The following is a 20,437-nucleotide window of genomic DNA, read 5'->3' as shown; positions in this document are numbered from 1 at the left end:
ATATTATAATATAAATGTATAAATATATAATATAAATCATCAATATATAATTATAATATATAATACATAGTACTATATAATATATAACAATATATTATATATTATACTTATGTATAATAATATGTGTATATTATATAACATATACTGTATACACTTGCATATACAGATTACATATATGACATATATGCATAGACATATATAACATAAAATATATACCCCATATGTTATAATACATATTATATAATATATACATATACATATTACATGTGTTATACATATAATATTGCAACATATGTATGATATATGCTATATGCATATAACATAAATATATACATATGTTATATATGCTAAATATATCATATTTATATAACATATAATATAATATATAATGAGTATGTTATATAACATATACTAAATATATTGCATGTATTATATCTCTTAGAGGTTCTAGAGAGTGAGAAAAGAGAAAGGACAGAAGATATTGTAATAATGAGATTTTTTTGACATCCAAGAGATTTCAAAATAACATTAAGAGAAAACACAAAATTGAATGAACTGCATAAATATTAAATATACACAGGTAGATAAAGACTAAAAGTGAAAAAATGTTTATCTGCTATCTGCTGTGCTCACCGTTACTGTCTCCAGTGGTGGGGATTATGGATGATTTTTATATTTTCTAATTAAAATGTTATTGACCAAATATAAGTGGAGTCTAAACTACTTAAAAGAAAGTGGCAAGGGGACTTCTATAATGTGGTAAGTGCGAATTGTAGCAAGTTAAAGACAAGAAGTTTGAAGGAAAAGTCAGAATGTAATACAGTCAAGACAACAGTATACAGATCAGAATTCCTCTTGCCCCGCTTTCCCGACTAAGGTGGAAGGATGTTCACTTGTTGAAGCAACATGGGGAGAAGAAAAGAGAAAACTTGTAGAAAGAGAGATGAGCAACTTGAGGTTGAAAATGGGTTTGTCCTAAGGGCTCAGATGGAAAGGCTGGGTTTAGAAAACGTAAGCAATTTCTGTGATCCCTGCAAAAAGAGAAGGCAGTTGTAGGAAATGGAGATTTACTGGGGTAAAGGTGGACATAAATGAAGGATCCAGTGCCCAAACCCCTGCCTTTTACATAAAGTAAAAAGCAAGGACTCTAAAGGTATGAGAAGAGTGACTTCAGAGAACTTGTTACAGGGCTTTCAAAAGGAGCCAAGAGGGCTGGGCACAGTGGCTCACGCCTGTAATTCCAGCACTTCGGGAGGCCGAGGCAGGTGGATCACAAGGTCAGGAGATGGAGACCATCCTGGCCAACACGGTAAAACCCCATCTCTACTAACAATACAAAAATTAGCCAGGCGTGGTGGTGCGCTCCTGTAGTCCCAGCTACTCGGGAGGCTAAGGCAGGAGAATCCCTTGAACCAAGGAGGCAGAGACTACAGAGAGCTGAGATCGTGCCACTGCACTCTAGCCTGGTGACAGAGTGAGACTCGGTCTCAAAAAAAAAAAAAAACACAAAAAAACCCACAAAAACACAGAGCCAAGAAAAATGGACTTGGTCAAGTTGAAAGAGTTGAAGGATTAGTTTCATCCATGACCAGAACCCATATATGCAGCCAGGTCTAATGTAGTTCTTCAGAATTCCTCTAGCAGAAGCCTGTGGAAGGCATGGTCCCAGCCTGGGACAGATACAGAGGGTATTATATTCTGTCCCTCTATGATCCAGTCTCTGATCCACAAGCTCTGGTTACATTTTTTTTTTAAGATACAGGGTCCCTCTTATCACCAAAGCTAGAGCGCAGTGGCATGATCAGAGCTCACTGTAGCCTCAAACTCTTGGGCTCAAGCAATCCTCCCACCTCAGCCTCCCAAGTAGCTAGGACTACAAACACACAGCACCATGCACAACTATTTTATTTTATTTTTTGTAGATATGTCGTCTTGCTATGTTGCCCAGGCTGGTGCAAGCTCTGGTTTCTAAGCGGACTTTGAGGTCTTCTCTTAGGAATCATATCTTCTCTGAACTTCCTCATTTTGGCCTTTTCTTCATCCCTTCCACCTTGCTGTCTTATCCTTTATTCTGGAGTAATATAGGTATGTGTGGCAGGAGGAGACACTCTGTCTCTCCCCACCTTTAGCCTTGGAAACTTCTGTTTCCAGAATAACAATGTATCTGTTCCAGAATAACAATGTATCTCGATGATGCTTCAAGAAGAGATCAATATCAGCAAGAGAAATTCATTTGCCTATGGGTGCTACAGAGTAAATAACAGGGAACGTGGAATAAAACGGGACTTCTGAAAACATTCGAGGTTCAGCAGCTTAGAAAAGAGAGACAAGAGCAGAAAACAAAAAGAGGAAGTGAGGGGGAGGGAAAGGGCTCCACCAGGGCCCCTGTGGGCCAGCCTGGGCATAGACTGAAAGGAACAATAAAGAAATATCAAACCACCTGGACCCTGAGCATTTTCACAGAAGTAAATATCACATTTTTTGGAAACTATAAAGCACCTTTCTTCTCATATCATTTCATATGCCAGACTTTTAAATTTTAACATAAATTCAATTGATGCTTGCAAATGACTGTGTACCTCCCAGCTTTTATCTGGAGGTGGTGGGCATCACTCCTGGGGGAGAGAAACATTTTAATGGCATGGTTGAGTTCTGTCTGCAGTTCAGCGCAAGCATCGTTCAGTTCCTCCTGGGTATTGGTCCCTGGGGATGTTCACGCCATTTCTTCTCTCCCTGCTCAGCTCCACACTTGTTTTGAAATGTGCCTCAGCTGCCAACACCCTGCCCCCTAACAGAGCAAACTCAAACACACTAGAAACACACAGGAACTAACACAGGAAACCAAGCTCAGAGCACACGTGGTACAGGAAGGTGTGGGATGCCCCGGTGCTTTCTCGAGCACAAAATCAAACCTCAGTGTCACTTAGCAAGAAAAAAGGCATGATGATCACAAAACACCATGGGCCCTCCATGCATGTACCATTTTCAAAGGGAAACTTGGTCCGGAGACTATGGGTCTCAATATATCCAGCTAGGAACCTTAACAGTTTGGCACAATGGACAATTTTTTTCTGCAGAGAACCAGAAACTGAGAAACTTAGGCTACCTTATATGCCAGGGAGCCTCTCGCAGAACCAATAGAAACACTGAATTTCAAGAAAGATCTGATTCAAGCCCAAACCCCTTGGTTAAAAATAGCCTAGAAATCCTGGCATAGCTAAAGCCATCTCACAATCTGACTTTCCGTGAAAGTCAAAACCTGCTCATTGGCAGGGAGACTATTTCACCAAGAAACAGCCCCAGGGAGCAGAACCAAGACCTGGAAGCTGAAAAATATAAGAGAAGAAATTTTAAGAAGAACCATTTAATAATTAGAACTGGCCTAAAATTGTGCTATGTGAAGAGGATAAGCTTCCTGCCCCCAGAAGTGATGGAAGCAGAGGCTGGAGGTTAGAGACAATTCTTCTGAGCAAGGTGTGGATGGAGACAAAGTGGGTCTGGAAGATTTACAAGATCACCTCTTTACAGTGCCCCCCATCCCTTTCATTTCTCATCCTAAATTTGGGGCAGTGGAGCATAGAAAAGGGAGATTTAGAGTCAGGTAAATATGACTTTAAATCCCAATCTGGTCCTTGACTGAGCGTGTAAACTTACGCACTTCATCTCTTCTCTTCCAGATTTCCTTATGTGAACGGTGGGATAATCCCCCTACACTGCAGGGTGTCATGATGAATAGATAAACCTTGCATGAGTGAACACTCCGGAAATATAATGGTAACTATTGTCATGAGGAAAACGAGGCCCACATATGAGGACTTAACGCTGGACAGGACCCTGGAAATGATCCAGTTGGTCGTCTTCACTTTACAGTTCAGGAACTAAAACCTAAGGAGTATACATCATCTTCCCAAAATCTGACACTAAGTTAGTGGTGGAGTCAATATTATTAGCCAGTTCTGTTTCTACCTCCAAATACCATGTCTTCATTCTACCACTTAGCTTAGTTTCTGCCAGGAAACCATTCCAACAAGACCACTTCTCAAGCTCTGGTTATGACTTTTATCGAGGGCCACTCTGTATACAGCTCAATGTGCCAGACACAAGGGAGACAATGATGAAAGGTGAGAGTCATACTCAGGAGGAGCTCATGATCCATTTACCTGGGAACCAAACATGGTCATTTCAGCCCCTAAAGATGGAGAAATGGCATACGGGAAAGAGAGCCTGAACCCCACAATCTCCACAGAGATTATCGCAGAGGATGCTGAAGTGGGCAGCCGTCTGGGACTTAGGTGGTGTTAACTTGAAGCCTGGACATTGCTTTTGCTTCTAGCCCAGGGTCTCATGAGACATGCTTACAACGCCAGCTGCAGCCCTGGAACATCCTAATTGACAGAATCCTCCTACATTCCAGGAGGTATCCATAGGACGACAGCATTAGTTGTAAAATTGGGCATGCAGGCATGTGTACATCTGGTTTTGATGCTGTTGTTGTTATTTTTTCAACCAACGTTCTGCCTTGCCTGCTCTTTTTGGGTCCCAGCATAGGGTACCAAAGCTGCATTCCTTCATGTCATCCACTTGCATCATTTCCATGATCCTTCAACTTCCTGTCCCCAAAAAGGAACTTGCTCCACCAACCAAATGTTAAGTAGGCATCATAATCAGAGCATTGGGAGGGTGCACTTAGCCACTCATCCATATCGAGGGAGTGTCGTCATCCTTGGATCTATTTTTGTACAGATGATGGCGCTTGGCCAAGACATTTTTATTCAGTGTGCTTCAGTTTCCTCATTTGTAAGCAAGGAGAATAAGACTAAGTCATAAGTTGTGAAAAAATGCACCAAAGAGTCCCAGCATTCCACACGGTGCTTCGGATACCTGCTCAGAGGCTGGAAGCTACCAGAAATGGGGTTCTGTGTACCCAATTCTCCTGTTTCCACCTCATCAATCTCACTTCTGCTTTCATCTTTTAAATATTGGTTTTCTATATAGGATTCTAACTGAAGAAAGTGTTCCAGTGCTTTAAAAAGTTTCAAAACCTCTAAACCCAGTGTTCCCTAAGGACTCTTCAATCTGAAATCTCTGACTTTGATATTCCATGCTTCACAGAGGACATGAACTCATGCTGGCGGCCACCCTGATCTAAGCCCAGCATAAGAAGGCTTTTTACTTGTGAAGTCAAAGTTAAAAGATTGATTTGTGTGTGTGTGTGTGTGTGTGTGTGTGACAAGACTTGAAGTGAATCAAAGCTTTCAAATGTTAGCATTCTTGTTACCAGATTGTAATGGTTGCCTCCCCTTTTTATTTTTATTTTTATTTTATTTTTTATTTTTTGAGACGGAGTCTCGCTCTGTCGCCCAGGCTGGAGTGCAGTGGCGCAATCTCGGCTCACTGCAAGCTCCGCCTCCCAGGTTCACGCCATTCTCCTGCCTCAGCCTCCTGAGTAGCTGGGACTACAGGCGCCCACCACCACGCCCGGCTAATTTTTTGTAATTTTAGCAGAGACGGGGTTTCACCGTGTTAGCCAGAATGGTCTCAGTCTCCTGACCTCATGATCCTGCCTCGGCCTCCCAAAGAGCTGGGATTACAGGCATGAGCCACTGCGCCCGGGCGCCTCCCCTTTTTAAAGGAAAGAGTGGAGAGAGTTCTTCAAATCAAAAACTTTTATTTACCCAACAGTAACAATGCCACCTTTTATAGAGTTACCAGCAGAATGCCTTATAGGAAATCCTTTTATCTGATTCTGCCACCTGATAGCACCTTCTTTGATCTTTCAGAGTTCTCCCATTTTATTTTCCATATCCATTTTTGGTCCTCATTTACTTCAAGAGTATAAACTTGCAACACTTCATTGTTTCCATTCAGAGAGACAGATTTCAAATGGAAAGTATTGCATCTGATTTCAGATAGTGTGTGTGTTTGGCTGTTCTTTATGAAAAGAGCCTAAGGCCAGGCACGGTGGCTTACACCAGTAATCCCAGCACTTTGGGAGGCTGAGGCAGGCAGATCATTTGAGGTCATGAGTTTTGAGACCAACCTTGCCAACACAGTGAAACCCCATCTCTACTAAAATAGAAAAATTAGCCAGGCATGGTGGTGCAGGCCTGTAGTCCCAGCTACTGAGGAGGCTGAGGCAGTAGAATCGCTTGAACTGGGGAGGCAGAGGTTGCCAGTGAGCTGAGATCATGCCATTGCACTCCAACCTGGGTGACAGAGCAAGACTCCATCTCAAAAAAAGAGCTTAAAATTCCTCTAAAACTCTTACAAGTCATTCCTCCTCCTTATTTGGAATGTGATTTGAACAAGGTCTTGTTGGATTTTTTATTTCCCCTTAGCTTAGGGAAAATGACAATACAGTCATGTGCAAAATGTTAGTGGAAAAGGAAGAAATGATGGAGTTTTGGGAGGTGGAAAGCATTGGCAGAGGTAATGCAAATGATGAGAAAGGAAATACAAATAATGAGATAGGGAATGCAAATGATGAGACAGGAAATGCAAAGGATGAGACAGGAAATGCAAAGGATGAGACAGGAAATGCAAAGGATGAGACAGGAAATGCAAAGGATGAGACAGGAAATGCAAATGATGAGACAGGAAAGGTAAATGATGAGACAGGAAAATTCAAATAGAGCTTTGAAAACCGGGACAATGTCCTATTCATCTTTTCTATTTGTGTCCCATAAGATACTTAGAAAACAGTCTCAGTGCTACTGAACATCATACTTGTAAAGCAAAGATTTGTTAAACTTTCTCCTGCATAATCCTCTACTTATCTACTTCATCCCTATAACTAATAGGAGGTATAGACATCTCCCAAGGATAACAAACCAATACAAAATTTAACTGCATAAATTTGAAGGAAGCTCTTGATTTTTTGTATGTGTGTGTGGTGTAAACACTTGCCATCACACCTATGATTCCCTCCTCTTTCTCTCCTGAAAACTCAGTATTCTCTCTCATTTGGAATTGATACTTACTCAAGTACTCAAAAACTGTCTCTTTATAGAGATAAATTGACCTGAGTTTGAATCCTACCTATTTCTTAGCTTTTGAATATGAGTATATTGCAGAGATTATACCTACAAAGACATAAATTGTTTAATTGGTTATTTAGATTATAAGTTGGTGGGGGTGAGGGGTTTGCAAGATTTATATTTTTAAAAGTACACTAGCTATAGTGTGAACAAGTTGGAAGGAAGTCAAAGACGCAGGATGAAGTTAGGAATTTATTGCAGTGGTCCAGGTAAGAAATTATGATAGTTTGGATTAGCGAGGTGGCAGTGATGAAAGAATAAGATGGATGGGATTGGGGTATATTTAGGAAGTGAAAAATAATGTGATTTGATGATGAATCACACATGAAAAATGAAGAAGGTGGTATCAAGGCTGACTTTCTGATTTCAGTCTTGTGCAATTAACTGTATGCATAATGTTGTCATTCTCTAAGATCTTTAGAGTGGACTGAGTTTAGAGGAAAGGGGAGAAGATAGAAGATCAGGAGTTTAGAGGAAACAGAAGAAGATCAGGAGTTTTGTCACAGTTGGGGGAGGGTCCTACTGACATCTAATGGGTAGAAGTCAGGGATGATGCTTAACACCCTACATTGCACAGGACAGCCTCCACAGCAGAGAATTACATGGACTCAAATGTCGATAGTGCTGGTCGGCATGGTGGTTCATGCCTGTAATCCCAGCACTTTGGGAGGCTGAGGCGGGCAGATCATGAGTTCACGGATTCAAGACCAGCCTGACCAACATAGTGAAACCCCATCTCTACTAAAAATACAAAAATTACCTGGGCATGGTGGCGCGTGCCTGTAATCCCAGCTACTCAGGAGGCTGATACAGCAGAATGGCTTGAACCCCGGGAGGTGGAGATTGCAGTGAGCTGAGATCGTGCTACCGCACTCCAGCCTGAGTGACAGAGTGAGACTCCGTCACAAAAAAAAAAAAAAAGGCAATAGTGCCACGATTGGAAAACCTTTCCACAAAGGAATACAAAGCACTGGAATTAGTGACTATTAATGCCGTAGAATTTTTATAATATCTCTCCATTTATTTTTATTTTCTTTTATTTATTTGTTTTTGATTGCCAAAGTTATATGTATTTATTATATACAACATGTTGCTTAGAAACTTGTACATACTGTGGAATGGCTACATTGAGCTGAGTAACATATGCATTACCTCACATACTAATCATTTTTGTTGTGAGAACACTTAAAATCTACTCTTTTGGCAATTTTCAAGAATGCAATACATTGTTATTAACTATAGTTCCCATGTTAAACAATAGCTCTCTTTAACTTATTCCTCCTGAAATGTTGTGTCCTTTGACCAACATCTTCCCAATCCTCCAACCCCTTAAGACCCTGGTAACCACCATTCTACTTCCTGTTTCTGAGTTCTTTTTTACAATCCACGTGAAAGTGAGATCATGTAGTATTTTTCTTTCCATGTCTGCTTTATTTCATTTTCCATAATGTCCTCTAGTTTCATCCATGTTGTCCCAAATGACAGGATTTCCTCCCTTTTTTTTTTAAAGCTGAATATAATTTGTTTAATGTTTACAATTTGAAGCAATTGATGAGGTTGAAAAGAGATTGGATATTCAGGAGATACAGAACCACCTAAATTATAAGATTCCTGCGAAGGAGATGGGGTCTAAAGCACATGTAAGGAATTGATCTCTTTCAGAAAGAAAAACAGTTCCTCTATGGAATAGGCAGGAAGGAGGACCAGATAGGTACAGATGCTGTTATGTTAGTGAGTTTGGTAGCAGGATTTGGGGGTATGGAGTGGGGGGAGTGGCCTTATGTGACAGTGTCTATTATCTCTGTGAAATATGAAATAAAGGCATCTGTTGATGGGTAGGAAAGTTGGGCATTTAAGGAAGCTAGAGAAGATCTAGAATGGTCATTGTGGATTGTTGGACTATAGATTGGCCAGAGATATCTGAAGGATTCTGGCACCGTGGTGCCCATTCAGAATGGATGCTCATGAATGTATGATGGTACAATCTGCTCTGTTGTGTTTTTCTCCAGCTGCTTAAATACGAGAAGAGAGACAGCACACAGTGTGGGTTGCTCTGGGAACAGTCTTCAGCCAGATGGGGTCTGACAAAAGCCTAAAGGGGCAAGGGAGTTTAGGATTTTGGCAGTACTGTCGCTGAAACAATGGACCCTGAAATCTAACCTGGACAGGTAGAAAACTAAAGAAAGGAGAGGGCTGAAGGATGGGGCAAATTGAAGATAAAGAAGCTAGACGTCACAGTGAAATCAAGATCTATTTCAATGGTTGCAATTAAAAAGCCAAGAACGTGGCCAGGCGCAGTGGCTCATGTCTGTAATCCCAGCACTTTGGGAGGCTAAGGCAGGCAGGTCATCTGAGGTCAGGAATTCAAAACCAGCCTAGCCAACGTGGCGAAACCCTGTCTCTACTAAAAATACTAAAATTAGCCAGGCATGGTGGCAGGTGCCTGTAATCCCAGCTACTCAGGAGGCTGAGGCTGGAGAATTGCTTGAACCTGGGGGAGGTGGAGTTTCAGTGAGCTGGGATCATGCCACTGCACTCTAACCTGGGCCAACAGAGCGAGACTCTGTCTCAAAAATAAATAAATAAATAAAGCCAAGAAGGAAAAGAAGGAAGCTGTGGTCAGAAATGGGGTGCCTTGCATTAATGATACTGGAGGTGAGGCTATGATACAGAGTAGATGAGGAGTCACAGCAGTCTCTGGAGATGAGAAGATTAAAGACCAAACACTTCAGTGTGTTACATAAAGTAAGATTGTCACATGGAATTTATCTTCTTTGCTTTTTTTTTTTTAGTAATTTAGAAAGGATACATCCTGTTTGTATTTCCAGTTATCTTTATCAAGAGTTAAATAATATCCCTCTTGGGAACAATGAGGAAATAAGTGTTTTCTTCTACTGTTCTATCTCCTTCGTTTCTATTTTTGTATGGCAAAACATTAGGCTCAAATTATTATAATCAGGCCATTTTTATACATAAATATCCTCTTCCAAGAGTTGCATTTTACACTTTTATTCTGCTTTACAATTATATATAAAAACAATCGTCTGGACTTAATTTTCTTTATACTTGTTTCAGTGCTCACTGATGTGATGACTCTCACATCCCACAGCTCTGTGTTTAGATTCATTCACTGTCAGTTAAATCAGGTCTTCGAGGGCTTTGTTTAGAAGGTTATAACAGTGAGTTGCACATCTAAGAACATTTCTTCCGTTACCCTTTCACTTGAACAGCTTCCTAAATACAGGTTTCTTAGAATGAGTCTTTTTCCCTTGAAGCTCTGCTGGTACCATTTTATTTCTCCTGCTATTAGACATTGCAGAGGAGAATTCTGAATGCAGTTTGATTTTTGTTCCTGTGGAATCAACACGCTTTTCTGTCCAAATGCCTCTTGGAATTTTTTTCTTGATCTTCAGTTGACGAAGGTAGGTCTAATAAGTGTTGGTCTCTTTCAATAAATTTACTTGATTCTTTGTGAGCCTTTTAGATGTTCAGATTTAGGTTCTTGTCTGTCCAGAAAAAGTTCTTGTAATAATTTCTAAATGTCTAGAATAGATAATAATAATAATCATAGATCATAATAAAAATATTCGTATTAACAATAACAATTGCAACAATTAAAATAGTCCTCTTAATTTGGTTTTCCCCCACCCCATGTCATCCTAAAAGCAGGATTACAAAGACTTAAGTGTAATCTGTGTATTTGGCATATGATTTCACAAGCAGGGAAAGAGACAGGCAGAAAGGATAAAGGCCTACACAGTGTATGATATTAGCTTATTACCCTTGTGGGTAGCTCAAATCAATCCTGACAGAGACCATCTCAGAAACCCTCTAGAAGTCACCTCCAATGTGAAGACAGGAGGTGGGGCATTTACGTACAACTACAGTACTCTCCCATTTCCTATCTGCATCTAGGCACAAGGTGATAAAATTCTTGATGCTTTTGACATGGCCCTGCAGGCTCTTGAGGTGGAATCAGAAATCAGGGAGGCCATGGATGTTCTCTAGAACTGTCCTCCAGAGCTGCAGTTAAAGTCAGAGCGGGAAAGGGGACTGTAGAGCTAGACACCAATAACATCTGATACTACAGCCAACCTTTCCTCAGCTCTTCTGATGTGCTAGGCAGTGGTCAAAGCACTGTGCATGAATTAACTCCTTTATTCCTTATGATAACCCAATGAGGCAGGTGGAAAACAATTTGTTTTTAAATTGCCTTTATACAAACTCTTCTGACTTATTATCCCTTTTTCAAAAGAAGTCCTAGGGCCCCTAGACCCCTAGGACAGTTTTTGTTACTTCCCAATCCTGCCTAGATTATATTATTGATCATCTGAAACATTCTTTCCGCATCACCTACAGCTTCATGTACCACTGTTCTTTCACTAAACCCGTGCAGCAAGACTATAATCCCACAATCTGCCTCCTCAGCTCCATTACTGAGCTGCTAAACATTATGAAAAAAAATCAATGAACAATTGTCATTTCCAGACTCCAAGTTCAACTGGACATTCAGGATGATCCAATATACCATTTACTTTTCCTCACGCAGCTTTGCTCCTATTTCCATTAGCAATCTACAAAACATTCACACCTAACTCATGCCCTCCATCAAAACTTAACTTTCCACTTTAAAAACTTTGCCTCCTACTTCACCAAAAAAACTGAGACCATCAACCTCAACTGTTAGATTTATAGCAAATCTACACATTCAACCCCCAGATTAAGGGAATGATCTGACTCTTCTCTTTATCAAAGTCAACTTCCCCTCTCCTCCATATTCGTGATTGTGTCTCCTCTCTGTTCTAGCTGATCTCCTACATCAATTATCTATTCTTATCTTATATCATTGCCTTCTCCCTATTTTCTCCTCCTATTTTTTCAATATGCTCAATTTTCTCTTATGCTTATAAAATCCCTTTCTTGACACTGAGTCTACCTTCTATATCATCCTAACTCTCTTCTCTTTTCAGCCTGATTTTTGGAAGAATAATCTATATTTGAACATCATTCAGATCTGACCATTGATCTGTGCATTCCACTGAAACTGCTTTCAATGAATATCTCTATATTGCCAGATATCGAAATGCAAATTTCTCTTGGCTTCAATGACACAAACCTCTCCTGGTTTTCTTTCTACATCACTGATTATTCCTCCTTCTCCGGATCCCTTGCTGGTTCCTTCCTTGTCCAACTTCTAAATATTGGAGGGCCTTAGGACTTGATCCTCAGGTGAGGGGTATGTTCTAAATTCTAAGCATGGATATTACTATAGCAGTATTAATACAGTTAACCCTTGAACAATCTGGGGGCTAGAGGTCCCAACCACCCACACACAGCCAAAATTCCATGTATAACTTGACTCCCCCAAAACTTAACTACTAATAACCTACTGTTGACCAGAAGCCTTTCAGATGACATAAACAATTAACACGTTTTGTATGTTACATGTGTACTATATTCTTACAATAAAGTAGGCTAGAGAAAAAAAATGTTATCAAGAAAACCCTAAGGAAGATAAAATATATTTACTGTTTATTAAGTGGAAGTGGACTATCATGAAAATCTTCATCCTTGCTATCTTCATGTTAAGGAGGCTGAGGAAGAGGAGGAGGAGGGGTTGGTCTTGCTGTCTCAGGAGTAGCAGAGGCAGAAGAAAATCCACATATAAGCGGACCTGTGCTGTTCAAACCTGTATTGTTCAAGGGTTGACTACACTGAATTTTTACTACAAACACACCAGAATTCATCTTTCTAAATGAATGTTTTCACCATTTTGCACACTTGCTAATCTTCCTCAATTGGTAAAGTATTAAGAATCACCTTCAGAAATACCCACAAAGCACACAAGAAAAACATTGTCTTCTATAACAGCACATTTTCTTAAGAACAAAAATCATATTATTTACTTTATTTACTAGACTTAGCTTGAAATGATTTTGTCACCTTTCAAAACTCAAACCCACCCTTAAAAGATTAAAATCTCCCATCATCAACATTACTCCAGAGTGAGCCAAGATGGCCAAATAGGAAGAGCTCCAGTCTACAGCTCCCAGCGTGAGTGACGCAGAAGACGGGTGATTTCTGCATTTCCATCTGAGGTACCATGTTCATCTCACTAGGGAGTGCCAGACAGTGGGCGCAGGTCAGTGGGTGAGCGCACCATGCCCCAGCCGAAGCAGGGGCGAGGCATTGCCTCACTCGGGAAGTGCAAGGGGTCAGGGAGTTCCCTTTCCAGGGGTGACAGATGGCACCTGGAAAATTGGGCCACTCCCACCTGAATACTGTGCTTTTCCGACAGGCTTAGGAAACGGTGCACCAGGAGATTATAGCCCGCACATGGCTCAGAGGGTCCTACGCCCACGGAGTCTCGCTGATTGCTAGCAGAGCAGTCTGAGATCAAACAGCAAGGCGGCAGTGAGGCTGGGGGAGGGGCGCCCGCCATTGCCCAGCCTCGCTTAGGTAAACAAAGCAGCCAGGAAGCTTGAACTGGGTGGAGCCCACCACAGCTCAAGGAGGCCTGCCTGCCTCTGTAGGCTCCACCTCTGGGGGCAGGGCACAGACAAACAAAAAGACAGCAGTAACCTCTGCAGACTTAAATGTCCCTGTCTGACAGCTTTGAGGAGAGCAGTGGTTCTCCCAGCATGCAGCTGGAGATCTGTGAACGGGCAAACTGCCTCCTCAAGTGGGTCCCTGACCCCTGACCCCCAAGCAGCCTAACTGGGAGGCACCCCCCAGCAGGGGCAGACTGACACCTCACATGGCTGGCTGGGTACTCACTCCAACAGACCTGCAGCTGAGGGTCCTGTCTGTTAGAAGGAAAACTAACAAACAGAAAGGACATCCACACCAAAAACCCATCTGTACATCACCATCATCAAAGACCAAAAGTAGATAAAACTACAAAGATGGGGAAAAAACAGAGCAGAAAAACTGGAAACTCTAAAAAGCAGAGAACCTCTCCTCCTCCAAAGGAAGGCAGTTCCTCACCAGCAACGGAACAAAGCTGGACGGAGAATGACTTTGATGAGCTGAGAGAAGAAGGCTTCAGACGATCAAATTACTCCGAGCTACGGGAGGATATTCAAACCAAAGGCAAAGAAGTTGAAAACTTTGGAAAAAATTTAGAGGAATGAATAACGAGAATAACCAATACAGAGAAGTGCTTAAAGGAGCTGATGGAGCTGAAAACCAAGGCTCGAGAACTACGTGAAGAGTGCAGAAGCCTCAGGAGCCAATGCGATCAAATGGAAGAAAGGGTATCAGCCATGGAAGATGAAATGAATGAAATGAAGCGAGAAGGGAAGTTTAGAGAAAAAAGAATAAAAAGAAACGAGCAAAGCCTCCAAGAAATGTGGGACTATGTGAAAAGACCAAATCTACGTCTGATTGGTGTACCTGAAAGTGACGGGGAGAACGGAACCAAGTTGGAAAACACTCTGCAGGATATTATCCAGGAGAACTTCCCCAATCTAGCAAGGCAGGCCAACATTCAGATTCAGGAAATACAGAGAATGCCACAAAGATACTCCTCGAGAAGAACAACTCCAAGACACATAATTGTCAGATTCACCAAAGTTGAAATGAAGGAAAAAATGTTAAGGGCAGCCAGAGAGAAAGGTCGGATTACCATCAAATGGAAGCCCATCAGACTAACAGCGGATCTCTCGGCAGAAACTCTACAAGCCAGAAGAGAGTGGGGGCCAATATTCAACATTCTTAAAGAAAAGAATTTTCAACCCAGAATTTCATATCCAGCCAAACTAAGCTTCATAAGTGAAGGAGAAATAAAATACTTTACAGACAAGCAAATGCTGAGAGATTTTGTCACCACCAGGCCTGCCCTAAAAGAGCTCCTGAAGGAAAGCGCTAAACATGGAAAAGCACAACCGGTACCAGCCGCTGCAAAATCATGCCAAAATGTAAAGACCATCGAGACTAGGAAGAGACTGCATCAACTAACGAGCAAAATAACCAGCTAACATCATAATGACAGGATCAAATTCACACATAACAATATTAACTTTATATGTAAATGGACTAAATGCTCCAATTAAAAGACACAGACTGGCAAATTGGATAAAGACTCAAGACCCATCAGTGTGCTGTATTCAGGAAACCCATCTCACGTGCAGAGACACACATAGGCTCAAAATAAAAGGATGGAGGAAGATCTACCAAGCAAATGGAAAACAAAAAAAAGGCAGGGGTTGCAATCCTAGTCTCTGATAAAACAGACTTTAAACCAACAAAGATCAAAAGAGACAAAGAAGGCCATTACATAATGGTAAAGGGATTAATTCAACAAGAAGAGCTAACTATCCTAAATATATATGCACCCAATACAGGAGCACCCAGATTCATAAAGCAAGTCCTGAGTGACCTACAAAGAGACTTAGTCTCCCACACATTAATAATGGGAGACTTTAACACCCCACTGTCAACATTAGACAGATCAATGAGACAGAAAGTCAACAAGGATACCCAGGAATTGAACTCAGCTCTGCACCAAGCGGACCTAATAGACATCTACAGAACTCTCCACCCCAAATCAACAGAATATACATTTTTTTCAGCACCACACCACACCTATTCCAAAATTGACCACATACTTGGAAGTAAAGCTCTCCTCAGTAAATGTAAAAGAACAGAAATTTTAACAAACTATCTCTCAGATCACAGTGCAATCAAGCTAGAACTCAGGATTAAGAATCTCACTCAAAACTGCTCAACTACATGGAAACTGAACAACCTGCTCCTGAATGACTACTGGGTATATAACGAAATGAAGGCAGAAATAAAGATGTTCTTTGAAACCAACGAGAACCAAGACACAACATACCAGAATCTCTGGGATGCATTCAAAGCAGTGTGTAGAGGGAAATTTATAGCACTAAATACCCATAAGAGAAAGCAGGAAAGATCCAAAATTGACACCCTAACATCACAATTAAAAGAACTAGAAAAGCAAGAGCAAACACATTCAAAAGCTAGCAGAAGGCAAGAAATAACTAAAATCAGAGCAGAACTGAAGGAAATAGAGACACAAAAAACCCTTCAAATAATTAATGAATCCAGGAGCTGGTTTTTTGAAAGGATCAACAAATTGATAGACTGCTAGCAAGATTAATAAAGAAAAAAAGAGAGAAGAATCAAATAGATGCAATAAAAAATGATAAAGGGGATATTACCACTGATCCCACAGAAATACAAACTACCATCAGAGAATACTACAAACACCTCTACGAAAATAAACTAGAAAATCTAGAAGAAATGGATAAATTCCTTGACACATACACCCTCCCAAGACTAAACCAGGAAGAAGTTGAATCTCTGAATAGACCAATAACAGGAGCTGAAATTGTGGTGATAATCAATGGCTTACCAACCAAAAAAAGTCCAGGACCAGACGGGTTCACAGCCGAATTCTACCAGAGGTACAAGGAGGAACTGGTACCATTCCTTCTGAAACTATTCCAATCAATGGAAAAAGAGGGAATCCTCCCTAACTCATTTTATGAGGCCAGCATCATCCTGATACCAAAGCCGGACAGAGACACAACCAAAAAAGAGAATTTTAGATCAATATCCTTGATGAACATTGATGCAAAAATCCTCAATAAAATACTGGCAAACAGAATCCAGCAGCACATCAAAAAGCTTATCCACCATGATCAAGTGGGCTTCATCCCTGGGATGCAAGGCTGGTTCAATATACGCAAATCAATAAATGTAATCCAGCATATAAACAGAACCAAAGACAAAAACCACATGATTATCTCAATAGATGCAGAAAAGGCCTTTGACAAAATTCAACAACCTTCATGCTAAAAACTCTCAATAAATTAGGTATTGATGGGATGTATCTCAAAATAATAAGAGCTATCTATGACAAACCCACAGCCATTCATACTGAATGGGCAAAAACTGGAAGCATTCCCTTTGAAAACGGGCACAAGACAGGGATGCCCTCTCTCACCACTCCTATTCAACATAGTGTTGGAAGTTCTGGCCAGGGCAATTAGGCAGGAGAAAGAAATAAAGGGCATTCAGTTAGGAAAAGAGGAAGTCAAATTGTCCCTGTTTGCAGACGACATGATTGTATATCTAGAAAACCCCATTGTCTCAGCCCAAAATCTCCTTAAGCTGATAAGCAACTTCAGCAAAGTCTCAGGATACAAAATCAATGTACAAAAATCACAAGCATTCTTATACACCAATAACAGACAAACAGAGAGCCAAATCATGAGTGAACTCCCATTCACAATTGCTTCAAAGAGAATAAAATACCTAGGAATCCAACTTACAAGAGATGTGAAGGACCTCTTCAAGGAGAACTACAAACCACTGCTCAAGGAAATAAAAGAGGATACAAACAAATGGAAGAACATTCCATGCTCATGGGTAGGAAGAATCAATATTGTGAAAATGGCCATACTGCCCAAGGTAATTTACAGATTCAATGCCATCCCCATCAAGCTACCAATGACTTTCTTCACAGAATTGGAAAAAACTACTTTAAAGTTCATATGGAACCAAAAAAGAGCCCGCATCACCAAGTCAATCCTAAGCCAAAAGAACAAAGCTGGAGGCATCACACTACCTGACTTCAAACTATACTACAAGGCTACAGTAACCGAAACAGCATGGTACTGGTACCAAAACAGAGGTATAGAACAATGGAACAGAACAGAGCCGTCAGAAATAACGCCACATATCTACAACTATCTGATCTTTGACAAACCTGAGAAAAACAAGAAATGGGGAAAGGATTCCCTATTTAATAAATGGTGCTGGGAAAACTGGCTAGCCATATGGAGAAAGCTGAAACTGGATCCCTTCCTTACACCTTATACAAAAATCAATTCAAGATGGATTAAAGACTTAAACGTTAGACCTAAAACCATAAAAACCCTAGAAGAAAACCTAGGCATTACCATTCAGGACATAGGCATGGGCAAGGACTTCATGTCTAAAACACCAAAAGCAATGGCAACAAAAGCCAAAATTGACAAATGGGATCTAATTAAACTAAAGAGCTTCTGCACAGCAAAAGAAACTACCATCAGAGTGAACAGGCAGCCTACAAAATGGGAGAAAATTTTCACAACCTACTCATCTGACAAAGGGCTAATATCCAGAATCTACAATGAACTCCAACAAATTTACAAGAAAAAAACAAACAACCCCATCAAAAAGTGGGCAAAGGACATGAACAGACACTTCTCAAAAGAAGACATTTATGCAGCCAAAAAACACATGAAAAAATGCTCACCATCACTGGCCATCAGAGAAATCCAAATCAAAACCACAATGAGATACCATCTCACACCAGTTAGAATGGCAATCATTAAAAAGTCAGGAAACAACAGGTGCTGGAGAGGATGTGGAGAAATAGGAACACTTTTACACTGTTGGTGGGACTGTAAACTAGTTCAACCCTTGTGGAAGTCAGTGTGGCGATTCCTCAGGGATCTAGAACTAGAAATTCCATTTGACCCAGCCATCCCATTACTGGGTATATACCCAAAGGACTATAAATTATGCTGCTATAAAGACACACGTATGTTTATTGTGGCATTATTCACAATAGCAAAGACTTGGAACCAACCCAAATGTCCAACAATGATAGACTGGATTAAGAAAATGTGGCACATATACACTATGGAATGCTATGGAGCCATAAAAAATGATGAGTTCATGTCCTTTGTAGGGACATGGATGAAATTGGAAATCATCATTCTCAGTAAACTATCGCAAGAACAAAAAACCAAACACCGCATATTCTCACTCATAGGTGGGAATTGAACAATGAGAACATATGGACACAGGAAGGGGAACATCACACTTTGGGGACTGCTGTGGGGTGGGGGGAGGGGGGAGGGATAGCATTGGGAGATATACCTAATGCTAGATGACGAGTTGGTGGGTGCAGCACACCAGCATGGCACATGTATACATATGTAACTAACCTGCACATTGCGCACATGTACCATAAAACCTAAAGTATAATAATAATAAATAAATAAATAAATAAATAAATAAACAAATAAACATTACTGCATAGAATGGACCATAGCCTCTGAAGTTCACAAAGAGTTTCAGTAATTTTCTGGACAAGTAAATGATTTTAAAATATGTGAATAATAATTGGAGGACAGTTCTATCAGATATTTTAATATATCGACTTTTAAAGTCTCCATGAAAAACATCTTAAAAATATGTCACATCTTGTGGTATCACAACCTACAACTAACATAGTGCCAGAGCCCAGAAAGTGATCAACAAATTTGTGTTACATAAGGTCATTGTATTAATTTTGAATCCTTCCTTATATAGAATTTGTGGGAGACACTGGGTTGGGAGAACAGATTTTTTTAAAGGTATGTTAAATTAAATTAAATATAACCTAAAGCAAAAATGCAACCTAAGTATGTAAACAGATTGTAATGTAACTTAAGAGCATATTCTTGTAACAAGTTGCTGAGTCTCAGCCAATCACAGACTGCCAACTGATCAGCTCATGCTTACGTAAGGCAAATACTTTATCACATCATGTCAAAATAAGGTATAGGATAAGCTGTAACAAAGCAATCAAGCTGTTTCTGTATGACACTTCCTTTTTCTCTCTACAAATATTGTCTGCTCACTGGTAGGCTGTACTGCCAGGTGGAGCTCTCTGAACCTCTACTGGTTCTGAGTGCTGCCCAATTCATAAATTTTCTTGCTTGAATAAACTGTCTTGAATTTAATTTGTCTACAGTTTTTCCTTTAACAGTTGGTCATTAGAAGTGGGACTGGAAGTAGACCTCCAGCAAACTCCAGGAGCAGGGAGTGACCAAGCAAAGGTGTTTACAGGGCCCATTGTGACCACTGATCTCTCTCAGCAACTGGGGTCATGGAAGAGTTGTCTGTCTCTCCAGTTGGAGTTCCACAAACCTGGGATTTGAGCTCTTTCAAAAGAATTTATTTGAGCATTTTAAGTGTAGACTATGTTTGAAAGTTGCCATAGAAACAGAACTGGGTTCTGTAGCAAGGCCTCACGTTTCCGACTAGGTCAGACAGAAACTGAATTGGGTTCATTAGGTAAGTAATGTTACTTAAAGATAGGGAATCATGGAGGTTGGTCTGGATAAAAGGGGCCAGAACTTCTCTATCTGGAATGCCAGCCAATTTCACTAATACGAACTATGGGCCCAGAACCTGGAGAAATGTGTGAGCCTTACCAAAGGTTAACTTAGAGTTACAGTGGCCAGAGTGGGGAATACTGCTTACAAAAGACAAGCAGGCACATACCTTTATAGTTATAACAGCTACAGGGACCAAGAGGACCTCGTCATACATATTTTAAGCCCAAAGAGAGAAATAGAGAAATCCTATACTAAAGAACCCTATGCCCCAAG

The 20,437-nt window shown here is 40.6% G+C and overlaps 1 long non-coding RNA gene across 1 annotated transcript in view; it reads right to left on the bottom strand.

Annotated features, from left to right (window-relative positions):
• Positions 1-8,035: 8,035 nt before the first annotated feature.
• Positions 8,036-20,437, bottom strand: part of LOC129051018 (uncharacterized) — a 56,127-nt gene continuing 43,725 nt past the window's right edge. The window contains exon 3 of the long non-coding RNA XR_008514974.1: positions 8,036-10,580. This is a non-coding gene — a long non-coding RNA (uncharacterized LOC129051018). The remainder of the gene's footprint in view (positions 10,581-20,437) is intronic.

This window comes from Pongo abelii, chromosome 19 (genome assembly GCF_028885655.2).
Source record: "Pongo abelii isolate AG06213 chromosome 19, NHGRI_mPonAbe1-v2.0_pri, whole genome shotgun sequence".
Taxonomy (NCBI): domain Eukaryota; kingdom Metazoa; phylum Chordata; class Mammalia; order Primates; family Hominidae; genus Pongo; species Pongo abelii.
Note: the sequence above shows the minus strand (reverse complement) of the source record. Positions and strands in the feature narration are given on the sequence as shown.